Source organism: Urocampus carinirostris, chromosome 11 (assembly GCF_059441175.1).
Source record: "Urocampus carinirostris isolate Australia breed hairy pipefish chromosome 11, RoL_Ucar_1.0, whole genome shotgun sequence".
NCBI lineage: Eukaryota > Metazoa > Chordata > Actinopteri > Syngnathiformes > Syngnathidae > Urocampus > Urocampus carinirostris.
Window position 1 is genome coordinate 40,967,159 of NC_142359.1, and position 10,752 is coordinate 40,977,910.

Sequence of the window (10,752 nt, forward strand, 5' to 3'; positions counted from 1 at the left end):
CCACAAAAACTGCAAAAGAAAAGTTTATGGATGTATGTTCTTTTAGCGCAGTGGTTGCGTGTGATAGCTCTGTCCCCCTTATGTCTCACCCAATCAAATTGTTCTGTGTGCTTGAATTATTAGAATAATTAAATATGTTACGTCGTTACTGATATTAGCAGGCCTGTCAGTCATGTAACCTTATATTGCTGTACGCTTATTCAGCATGTTGTTATCTATTTCAGGGGTGTCCAAACTTTTTAAAAAGAGGCCCAGAATTGGTAAACTTAGGCCCAATCCCATTTCTCTCACTCGGCCCTGAGGACCCTCCAGTGAGGTCCCTCGAAGAGGAGTGCCCTCCGCGAGTGAAGTGCAAAGCGGAGATGGTTTGGACAAGACTTGCAAGGTTCCACCCCTGTCCAGGAGATGGCGGTAATATTAATTGGCTGTAGACCTCAGTGACGTATTGGTCTACGTCACATGTAAACAACTCGAGTCTCAACCTGTAGTGTGTCAGTTGGAGAGTTCGTGCAACGTTAAAAATGCCCGCTACTGCTGTGTTATTACCGATTGCCTGAAAGCTAATCATCTTTTCCGTGTCTCCAATCAACGGAGGAGAAATGTGCTATACTGAAGACAGCTTCGGCGCTATGTAGTGCTGATTCATCTTTACAAGGTACGTACACTCATTAAAAAAAAATTGACCCGTTCGGTCAAATACAGTAAGAGTTAACATACAATGCACGTTCACATAATACCCTATGTTTGTGTAGACATAAATGGCAATCTACTTATTAGTATCTTAATGCCATTTTATGACATATAGTAGGGGTCTTGAATCTGTGACATGACGAAACGTAAACAAACACAAGAACAGTCCACCTGACCCTTTAGCTGACATAATATCGTCACCAAACTTCCCTGTACGACCCAAAAACCTTAGTTCATAAGGAATTTAATTCAAAAGAGTTGTCATTGAATATAAAAAGGTCATTTCAACATTTTTTCATGATGCTTACATCACAGTTAAAGCGGTCTTTTTCTTTTCTATGCCCACATTTATGTCTAAATTGTTTGTTATCTATTGTGTTCCAGAGTGGCTGTCCCATAAGCGTGGACAGGTTGGACAGGAATGTTCCCATCCTGTGCTTATGGTTGGATGTGGAGTCAGAACTCATTCAGGACTTAAGGTTGAGCAAGGTTATGTGGGCCCTGCAGGAGCTGCTAAAGAGGGAACAGGGCCATGGCTGGAGGTCCTGATCTACGTGTACTGGCTGGTCCACGCTCTGTCCTACCGTGTGGTGTCACGGGTCTTCAGGGTTCCCTGGTCCACCGTACAAATAATTGTCCACAGTTAATATGGAATAAATTGCCCAAAAGCCATATTTTAGGCTCTGGAAGTCAGACCCACATTTGCATTATGTGCTTTTCTGCATTACTATTCAATAAACATCTTCATTTTGAGTAACACCTTGGTGGTTTATTTCATAATGATGTGAGATACTGTGTGTGAACTATGTGACTGTTGGACAGAAAACAACTACAAATCACTCCAACTTAAATAATAGTTTACTTTCAGAAAAACAAACTCACATTGGGCCAAAATACATAATAGTAAATAAATAATGTGTCACAAATTTTAACAAAAATATACCAATACTTCCATAAAGCTGGAAACAAACTGGAACTTCATTGAGTTCTTAATAAAAAAAAAAAAATTCCTTTTATAAAACAAAGGGAAACATTGCAGAGATGTCACTGTTCTGGAAATTTGTCCACGAGCTTCCCAAAAAGGACGGGAACCGCTCAGTTTTGGCCACAGTTTATTCGAGCCTTTTCCTCGCTCCGGCAGACTCCGCTTTCAAAAAGTCAAGGAGTGTATCGTGCTTCCTTTTTTTTCTGGGTGATTTGGGGTTTGGCGCCGGATTAGAAGGTGCCAACGACGTGCCCGGTGGTGTGGATGGCGTGGTAGCTGTGATGGTGACCAGCTCTTCCACGGGACGTTCTATAGTGGCCTTTAGGTTGGGTGGAAAAAACAAGAATTACTTAATGCTGATGTATTGTACAAAACAACTGTGTATAGGATGCTCAACAAGTTGATATGAGACAGGAAATTATAGGATGTGTTCTGGATAATTATTTGATAGTGAATAGATACAAAAAAATGACATGTTATTCTTATGGCTGTAAGAGCCTTCTATTGGCCAGCATCACATGCTTTAGAATTGTCTCCACATTTGGACAACATTTTGAGAAGGTAATTAATTTGTTTACTTAATATGTGTTTACAGAGAAGGCAGTGGACTATGTGATAGTAATTTGTTTCAACTGTATTTCCACGTGAAATTCGGAGACATTACTCATAATGCATGATGAAAACTAATGCATTCTGATCTCACATGAAAGAATCATATTGTAAATAAAAACACGACACCCGAAATTGTGTGCAGTAAACAAGGGCTTATGTCCAGAACGGTATTCTGACTATGCTCCATGTAGATGTATAAGCACGACTCGTTTAAGATAAAAACAGGGATGGGCTGAACCGTGATTTTCTGCACAGTTATCCTACTTTACAGTTTGTAGCGTGAAGATTTTTTTTGCCAGCTCCCTTGGTAGATTAGTGCACTTCGTAAAGTAGCGATTTTGCAATGTTCGTGTTTTAACGCGAAAATACGATTTTCTATTGCATTTACGTCTAACTAAGATATCTCAATACATTTTGTTGCAAATACATGCGTGGTTGTGGAAAACTACTTACATTTGTGCGGTTCCTTTTCGGGCATGTTTGTTGATATTGAGAATTCGTAAAGCCTTCTGGGTAGTCACTTCGCCGCCAAGTGAGGTCGAGAGCCCCCTCGGTCTTGAAGTGGTTACGACATGGTTTGAGGGCACTTCTGCCTCGGTCTTGAGAGTATCGGGACACACCCCATTTTCACGTGAACGCGCAAACCGAGTGACTAGGGCACATAGCGAGTGAAAGTGCGAAGAATGGGACTCAGCCTAAATATCTGTTGGGGCTGGCTATTCATCTTGTCATCCTTTAACAGTCTTTCACAAATTCCCCCACCGTCAAAGGTTTTCAGTTCTTGGCGATCAGCGTCCTTTGGAGCATTCTGTCAGGCAGGACGGAAGGAAAACTGAGATCACTTGCACTCGTTTCTTGGTTTTTATTGGAAGGAAGGAATGACAAGACGTGAATCTTCAATCCGTTGTTTGACGGATTGTCGAGACTTGACAGGCGGGTGAAGGCTTGGCAAGAATGGTCGCGGACAGGCGTAGTCGTCGTGTTGTTGGTTGGGGCTGGAGAAGAAGGGCGTCGTTGTTTTCGGAAGAGAGATCAGGAGTCAGGCGGGCAGGCAAATTCGGAAACGGGTCGGCAACGGAGATCAGGTAGAAAAACAAGAGGCAGGCAAAGAGCCGGAGGTACAGGCTTTCTGAGCAGATGGCAACAGATATATAGTACAATCGGATAAAGTGTTACCGGAAGCTGGGGATTTAAATGTACAGGGTGCGCCAATCAGCTGTCCTGGCTGTTGGCGCCAAATCCTGAACACAGGTGTTCCCGATTGTGACACATTCTCATTGGAAAAAGCCCTGCTGTGCCGTTAAAACAGTTTCCGGTTGCTTCACCTTTTCACAGCTTTCATTACGAGTAAGCTTTTTTTAGTCAGCATGTTTGGCCCGGCGGTGCCTCTTGATATTGTGACAGTCTCCTGGCAAATTAGGCAGAGGCAGTTTTTTTCGGGTTTCGGTATAAAAAAACCTTCAATTTCCACTTGTCCTTCTTATTATGTATTTTCGGTCTGGTGCAACAAATAGTCCGGAGCGGTATATGGCGTATACAAGTGGAAATGGTAAAAAAATGTATACGGGGAAAAGTTTAAATTGACAGGTATGCGTACAGTGTAGATCAGGGGTCTCAAACTCAACTAAGTTAGGGGGACACTGAAGCTAGGATCCATGTGAGGTTGGGCCAAATGGGGTTTTCCACAAAAAAGCCCCGATAAAAACATTCCGCTGTTCTTAAAAGTAGAGTGTGTTATATTTGTCGACTAGATGTCGCTGTCATGTGTAGTACAACCAGAAATGAATCAAGGAAGACTACAAACTACAGGCACTAAAAGTAAACAAAAAGCATCCTTTTTCTTCAATTTTTTAACCACCCTTTCTTAAAGAAAGACAAAAAGAAGGACAATTCTTTTTTTTTGAAGGAATAAAAAACAGGTAAGAATAAATAAGAAAAACAGGGGAAAAAAGGAAAATGGGAATTAAAAGAAAAATAGGGGAAAAGAAAACAAAAAAGAAAATAAAGAAAAACCGAAAGAAAGAAAAGAAAGGAAATGAAGACAAAAAAGACAAAAACGAATAAAAAATGCAATTTTCCCATTTTTTTTAATATCTCTTATTTCTTTTTTTTTCTTTTTTCCTGAATATTACGTTTTGCCTTATTTCTTTTTTTCTATTTTTCCCCATCTTTTCTTTCCCTTTTTTTCTTTCTTATTTTCTTATTTCTCTTCTTTTCAAAAGTAATAATGTGCGTTTTGGTCGCTTTGAGTCACCATGTTTTGTCTTCTTCTGTTCGTCTTTGGTGGCACAACAGAATACAGCGACATCTAATGGGGAAAATAATACACACTGACCCTTTAACTTTTATATTAAGGTGGAGGCCTCACACTATCATCCCTGGAGCCATAATTTGCCCCCGGGCTGTGAGTTTAAGACCCCTGGTGTAGATAAAATGATACTTTTCCACATACCACGCTCAGTCAGCCGTGCAAGAAGACAAAAAAGCACATGGGCAGGGATTATGTAACTGACTGATGCCACTGAAACGCAGCAGGGGAGTATAGGGGTAATTGGGAGGGGAGTTTTTTTTTCATAAAGCAGAAGTGTGAATATAATCTTAATAACATATCAGTGGGTTCAAGCGGACATCATTCCGCACGCCCTAAACTTATTTCCATCTCAACTGGCTTGACCCCCAGGCCCCGGATTTTTAATGCCATGGGGCGGCAGTAGTTCAGGAGGTAGAGCGATCGTTTTAGGATTAAGGGATCCCAGTTCGAATCCCGGCTTGTCCGTGTTACATGTCGAAGTGTCCTTGGGTAAGACACTGAACCCCCAATACCTCCAATAACCGGGTTAGCGCCTTACATGGCTGCACGGATCACGGCCGCTATTGGGAAATGTGAAGCACAATGTAAAGCGCTTTGGGAAGTCATTGACTTGAAAAGCGCTATATAAATGCAGATCATTTCATTTAATTTCATTTCATTCAAGAGGCAAAAAATAGACGGGGAGCGGGCTGCGGTTTTAGGCTGGGGGTTTAAAGGGGCTTGTACAGGGATAAGGAGTCAAAATTCTACATGATGTCATGACTTTCACATACAGTGGCATGTCTTCCTATGAACTTAATCTATTCCAGGAGCATGCTCTTAGCTCAAATTGCTTGATTAGTCTGCTACCGTCCTCCCAGAAATATTTATGAGAACCCTAAATAGCTATAAAACACATCCTCCTGATCACTAAAAATGCATTCAAATATTAATCAAACATAAAAAAACGCAATAATGTAATAATATGATATTATTGCGGTAGCACTGCGGCGCAGTGATTAGCGCGTGTGCGTCACAGTTCTGAGGTCATGAGATCGAACTTCCTGTGTGGAGTATGCATGTTCTCCCCATGCTTGCGTGGGTTCCCCCGGGCACTCCGGTTTCCTCCCACATTCCAAAAACATGCATGTTAGGTTAATTAACCGGTCCAAATTGTCCCTAGGTGTGAATGAGCGAGTGGTTGTCTGTTCCTGTGTGCCCTGCGACTGGCTGGCAACCAGTTCAGGGTGTCCCCTGCCAACTGTCCGAAGACGGCTGGGATGGGCTCCAGCACCCCAGCTACCCTACTGAGGATAAGCGGTGCAGATAATGGATAGATGGATGGATAATATTGCAGTACTTTTCAATTTTTTTCTGTCATGCTCGCCCCTAGGAAAAAATAAACCTCTCGCATCCCCTAAGTGAGACTGCCACCTCCCCCTTGAAACGTGTCCCCTTTGACAGAGCCTTGTGCCCCCACTATTTGAGAAACACTGTACTAATGAAATAACGTGCGAGTTTATAATAAGCGCTATAGCGAATGTGTGCCTGTACTGCAGAGGAAAGTGGGGTTGCAAAGAGGAGTCATGGAGATCGCATACCTGTCAACTTTTACGTCTCCCCCTCATTTCATACATTTTTGATCATTTGAAATGATCAAATATAACAATTTTACGCTAGGTTTTAAAAACCAATCTTGTTTTGCCCATTTCTGCTCTAATCCAATTGTCTCTGTCACTGGTAGCGGATGACAACATCATCGTAGATTGCCAATATTGTCGCAGAATTCTACATCTGTAGTCTGTAGGTGACCATTTTAGGATATAGGAGCGGTCTTAGGACCCGTGGTTCTCCGACATATGAGACAAGACCGCCTCGATGCTGCCTTGACAATGAATTAATTGCCCAGAAGGATTTGGGTTGGTGAGCACCGGAGCAGGGGTGAACAGGTCCTTGGGCTTGGTGAACACTGCCGCATTTGTAATGCATTTACTACAAATATTGAGCATTACACAGTCCTTACAATTGTGTAGTATTCCCTTCCTCCAAAGAGTCTTATCTTCTTGTTATCTACTCAAACCAATCAACCATTTGCCTGTGGCTTAAAGTTGCATTTTCACGGTTGCCATGGCGCCCAATTGGTCCCGGCCGTTTGGTGCCATCATCCGGGCTCTCATCCTGCCGTGCTGTCGCTTTCCGCGCCCATTCGGCCCACGGACTCGCCCGCCATGGGGATCTGTGCCTCAAATAGGGTTTCCTGGAAAATTTGACGCTGATCTGTTCGTCGGCCGCTCCGCCGCGCACGTCGGCCGCTCCGCCGCGCACGTCGGCCGGCCTGCCACACTCCTCTGCTTGCCTGATTCGCCTGTCTGCTTGCCTGATTCGCCTGTCTGCCAGTCAGACTCTTCCGTCTGCTAGTCATACTCTTCCGTCTGCCAGTCCAACTCTTTTGTCTGCCAGTCTGACTCTTCCGTTTGCCAGTCCGACTCTTCAGACTCATCTGTCTGCCAGCTCGACTCGTCCTTCTGCCATACCAGCCTCTCCCTGTTCCTGCTTTTGCCACGCTTTCGGAGGCTGAAGTGGGGCCACCCTCCTCGGGGGCATCAGCCCATTCTGGAGAGCAATGTATTTTGTTTTTGTTGGGACTTCTGGAGCCGTCCCTTGAAGGGGGTTCTGTCACGGTTGCCATGGCCCCCAATTGGCCCCGCTCATGAACACCAACTGAAACTCGTTGACAGATTGCTCCCTGTGAGTCGCCCTTTGTCGGAGCGTCTGCGAAACTCTGTTTTGACACGTCAAGCCCTAAGAATCTCTGTTTTTCCTGTGTTTTTGCTCCTGTATTGCTCTAGCCACGTTGTGTTTGATGTTGACCACTTCCGCGTTCCGAGCAATCTACTCCCCACGACCAACGATCTCCGAATCAAGTGCTCGCTCCTTTCTCTTCTCCCCAATAAACTGTGAGTAACGTTACGCGAGTGGGTTCTGCTCCCTGTTTCCTGTCCTGGTCTTGACAGCATTCCTCTGTTTGATGTTCCCATTTATACAGTGTTGTGTCATTTTGGTCTTTCTCCAACTTCCCTCCCCAACAATTCTGTGACTGAGCTGTAATAAAAAGGGTAGTTGTTGGTCAGATGAGAATCAGGCCTTGATCTGATAACATCTCCTCATGAGGTTGAATGAATGTCTTTTTTCTCTTATTTTGTGTTTTACGTAGAGATGTCAAGGGGTAGCCCATCACCTAGGGTAATTGTCGCGTTGTGTTTATAAGATTTATTGTGGCCCAATAAGGAGGATTTGCAATAACTAATAAAAGGAGCAGGTTTGATATTAAGAGACCATTGATTATTCATAAGCCCTTACTGTACATTTAAAACTAAAGTTACTATAATAAAAATACACACAAACATTTTATACATAACAATTCTTTATTTCTATTTTGTGCCTGTAGTAGTTTGCATTTGCAAACCGGACAATATGATGCTGGCGGTAACCAGTCATGAGTGGTGAGCGGTCGCAAGTGGGCTCTAGTTGTCCCTACCCGCTGCCTCTGGGACGGCTATGAATTGGATTTTTCTTTGTTATAGGGAGGTACAGTTTTGTTAAAAACAAAACAAAACGCATATACCAAAATACTCGTCTTTAGAGGTGCTCATATAAAGAGGTACCACCTGTATTAAAATTGCTCTAAAATGAGCATCTCAGGGCAGTTCAGGTGGGCTTTCCTGCAATGCCGTTGCCGTGACAACCTCCCACCTCAAGAGATCAGCCATGTGGGGCCTCACCATCCCCGCCTGAACAAATCCAAATTCCTCTCAGGGGTGTTGCACCGAGCGGCAGAGGGAGGAGAAAAAAAGCATAGTACGGACAAATACCAAAAAGCGACATCGTTATTTAGAATATGGACAAATACAGTGATGGGGATGTTACTTTCAAAAAGTAATTAGTTATAGTTACGCATTATTTCTCGGCAAAATATAACTGAGTAAGTAAATTAATTACTCTGTAGTCAAAGTAACGAGTTACCAGGGAAGGTAACTATTTCCGTTACTTTAAAAATAGGTCAAATAATTTGAACTTGAAGGGATTTCAACTGTTTTTAGAGAAGCGTCTTTTTGGTCTTGACTCGCTAAAAAGAGTGTCTCTTTCATGTCCCAAACGGCTCTTCAGGTTGTTTTTGTTAAATCCCTACATTATCAATTTTTCTGTAACAGTACACACGGAACGAGTTGAAAAAGGCCAAAACTAAAAAGAAAAAAATGAAGGGAAAGAAGGAAACAAAGTGAAAAATATAATAAAAAAGGAAAAAAGAGATGAACGAAGAAAAAAAATAAGCTCTACATTTTTATATAAACACATTAACACTGCAATACACATACCATGTAATTTAGATATTTGTTAATCTACAAAAAAATACAATACAAACAATTTTAACTTTTTTATGCTCAACACAGAACCCCCAAAAATGCATATTGACAAAACCTATGAGGAGGGAAAAAAAGGCGTCCTTAAGCGAATCACATGTGAGTTTTACTTTTTGTAATCATTTTTTCATTTTTCTCTTTATTTTTTCCTTTTTTTCAATTTTTCTTCCTTTTTTCTTTTCTTATTTCTTTTCTTTTTAAAAGTAATAAGGTGTGTTTTGGTAACTTTTGAGAGTCTTTATTATTTCTTCTTCCGTTGTACTATTAGCACTCGCTTTCGGTGGCAAGACCGAATACAGCGACATCTAGTGAGAAAATGATACAAAATGTCCCTTTAACTTTAAGGCGGGGTCTGAAATTACCATCCTGGAGGCTGCAATTGGCCCATGGGCCACGAGTTTGAAATCCCTGCTGTAAATGAAGTCACACGACGGAATCACAAAGGATACCACACTAATATTTAACTTTCATACCATGACCTCAAACTATCATCCCGTGGGCCGTGAGTTTGAGAGCCGTGATTGAAATGAATCAAGAATTTTTACACGGCTAGGGTTTGCGATATAATACACAGTGGGACTTTAATTTTGCTAAAATCTCGGCGGTGGAGGCCTCTCGCCGCTATGATATCGTGTTCTCCTTTCACTACCACGCCAAATAGCATCAGTGTTGCAGCCCGATACCCCTACAGGGATCAATAGACTTTTATAGCATCTGATGTTGTGTTTGGATAATTGATTCAACACCGAACACTTGGGAAAACCGCCCGGGGGTGTGCCGGCTTTATTGTCGGCTTTTTCCGTGATGAAGAGCTCGTCAAGTGGTGCCATCAGCTCTCGGCTTCTATGACTTGTAAGTCAATACACGATAGGGACTTAAAGGAATACCCGAATTCTAAAACACACAAAAAGTGAGAAAATAGTACATATTTATTGCATAATATCTTTAAATATGTCATTGGTATATTACAATTATTTTCAGAATGCATTTTGAGCTGTGACGTCATGTGAAGAACGCCGGCACCCTAGCAAGCCTGTCACCATTTTGGTTAACATATCAATTAGTCGAAAAGGTTTTGAGTGTTTTAAGCAAAGTTTTTGTGTCGCAGGTATGTGCAGCAATGGTGAACAATTGGTGAGCAGCCCATGGGGGGCAACTGGGAAAAAAAACACAGAAAGCTAAAGGGGGCTCAACAAGCCGGGACACGGCAAGCCAGCCGAGGCTGGCAGACCAAAAACATGCAGTAAGCAACCAGGATAACTGAATTACTTTTTAAATGATGTAACCAGCATCTGCAATGAATTTCTCTTTTTCCTCATGCCCAACACTGTATGACTGTATGATTTTGTCAATTGTACCTTTTTATTATTTAAATATAATCAATCAGTCTTCATCTATTCATTTGCAATTGTAAGAATTATCCATTGTTTCAGTTAGAACATTCAACATCAATGTTGTTAAAAACAGATTTCCTATGAATCAAATTTGAATCGATTCAAAACACCAGTGTCATTACACAGAACGAATACATATTCTGTATAAAATCAACCAGAGTATTAACTGGCCTCCAAACTAGTTGCAATCTCCCATCATATTTCTTCGTGTACAATTTTGGAGTCCACTCATCCACAAAAACTTGATTCTTAACAAGATCTGTTCTTCACTATTGAACACGTGGAAGTCCTTCCCCTCCATTGCTCGGTAAAATATTTGCCGGGCTTTCCAACTGTGAGAGGCGAGTGTTGACAGTGCGC

The 10,752-nt window shown here is 42.1% G+C and overlaps 1 long non-coding RNA gene across 1 annotated transcript; it reads left to right on the plus strand.

Moving 5' to 3' along the window:
• Nucleotides 1-276: 276 nt before the first annotated feature.
• LOC148357381 (uncharacterized) lies at nucleotides 277-1,447 on the plus strand. The gene is made up of 2 exons (XR_015852017.1): nucleotides 277-655; nucleotides 1,075-1,447. It is a non-coding gene; the product is annotated as an uncharacterized LOC148357381 (long non-coding RNA).
• The last annotated feature ends 9,305 nt before the right edge of the window (nucleotides 1,448-10,752 follow it).